General features: G+C 30.9%; 1 long non-coding RNA gene across 1 annotated transcript; it reads right to left on the bottom strand.

Annotated features, from left to right (window-relative positions):
• Nucleotides 1-422: 422 nt before the first annotated feature.
• Nucleotides 423-1,870, bottom strand: LOC109589604 (uncharacterized). The gene is made up of 2 exons (XR_002188808.1): nucleotides 1,727-1,870; nucleotides 423-577 (listed from the first exon to the last, which is right to left on the bottom strand). It is a non-coding gene; the product is annotated as an uncharacterized LOC109589604 (long non-coding RNA).
• Nucleotides 1,871-1,979: the final 109 nt, after the last annotated feature.

Here is a 1,979-nt window from a genome sequence, read left to right as displayed (position 1 = left end):
GTACATGTACATGTAGACCAGGAATAGTCTCACAATACATGTACTTAACTGATTCTATAGAAATTAAGTTAAATGTGTCATTATTATGAGCAACAACCTACCAATAAGACACATGCATGTACATGTAATGGGTATGACATAGTTTTGTACATGTACATGTTTTTGAGAAATGAAACATGTACAAAGTTTACCAATACATACAAGTACATACCAGTACACATACCAAGTGTACTGTGTACATCAGTGTGGCTCACTTCAGCTGTGAGGGACTGTACTGTACATGCATAAGAGTACATAAGAGGAACAATAGTAACCTAATAGTGGGATACAACTACCATGCATTAATATACACATTATACACTATAAGCTATTGCTACATACAGTGGAACCTCCCATAACGGACCCTCCCAGGAGCGGTCAGCCTCTATATAACGGACAAACTTAAAAGCATGAACAATACAGTACTACATACAGTATAATAACATCAGTTCAATAAACTAATAAATACATTACCTGAGTGTACTCTCAGTAGGGTGGCAGTGTCACCAGAAACATAATCAAGAGTAGTCCTACCAGTCTATACAAGGTAAACATTGATTAACATGATAGTACAATGTTATCACAATCAAACTAAAAACCAACTTTAATTGTTGGTCTGTCTTCAATACTCCATAGTATTGAGTAGGTTAGAGACAGTGGAGGTACATTTAGTGTACAAGTATACATTTTACTGATATAAATAATTACATGTACAATACTACTAGTCTACATGTACATGTACATGTATATTTACACTGTTGCAGTATCAATAAAATGTTCTTGGTTATAGCCATAAACTCAGTTACTATACATGTAGATTGAGAAACCTTCATGACTAGGATAATAATTTTCAAATGCAAAAATTGAATAATTTTTAATGCAAAAATTAAGTTGATGTCAATACAGACACTGACCACAAGGGACCATAGTGTCCTAGTGGGAGGTGTCTGTAAATCAGATACTGTCCCAGTAGGTAAGTGATATAATTACATCAATTTGAGTGGGTGGATCACATTATATATTCATGCACAGTATAACTACATTCTAAGTATGTCCTCCATACCAAAGAAAATGTCAATGCCCACTGGCCTCTTGTAAGTCTATCTGACATTATTATACTATTATACATGTAACATTATAAAGTATTACCATGTAGAAATGTAATTGTTTTGAAACGTTAAATTTTGAAAAACGCTACACAAAGCAAAAGTTTCATATGAATTTTTAACAATTTACAAAAATTTCTTTTGATACTTTATTAAAAATTATTGAGTATTTCTATTTTTTAGTTTTCAAAATTTCAAAAATTAAAAATCAAATGGTCATTACCATCAAAAATTCAAAATTTTTCTGTACTCAAAATTCATGAGAATCAACACCCAAAAATAAATTCCAAAATTTCAATTTTTAAAATATTTCTTACTCAATTTTTAATATTACATTTAAAAAAAGTTCAGGCCACAAAAGTTTCTCGCTTTACTAAAATAAAATATTATTGAAGTAAAATAATTATTTTAATTAAAAATGCTTTTTTCCATAAAGTGATACAGTAGAGTACATTAAGCTATACATGTACATGTACACACACTGTATGAGATATACAGCACCTGCGGTTACTTTGATCCACCCACTCAAAAGGATATACATGTACAATCACTATTGGAGTATAATTAATGATTATACTTACATCATCAGAGGCAGTGACATCTGCTCCTTTTTCAAGGAGCATTGTCACTACCTGTGTTCTTTCATTATAAGCTGCTAGCATGAGAGGAGTCCATTGATCCTATAAAAAGAAGACAGGATAATAAAGACACTAACACTACACAGTCAAGCGTCATATCATGTTGTGTACTGTAGTAGTCTAATATAATAATAATGTTAATACTCATTATAATGTGTTATAAACAAAATGAACATTTATTAATTTTTACACAGAA

This window comes from Amphimedon queenslandica, unplaced genomic scaffold (genome assembly GCF_000090795.2).
Source record: "Amphimedon queenslandica unplaced genomic scaffold, v1.1 AMPQUscaffold_11131, whole genome shotgun sequence".
Taxonomy (NCBI): domain Eukaryota; kingdom Metazoa; phylum Porifera; class Demospongiae; order Haplosclerida; family Niphatidae; genus Amphimedon; species Amphimedon queenslandica.
This window is presented reverse-complemented; position numbering and strand designations above follow the sequence as displayed.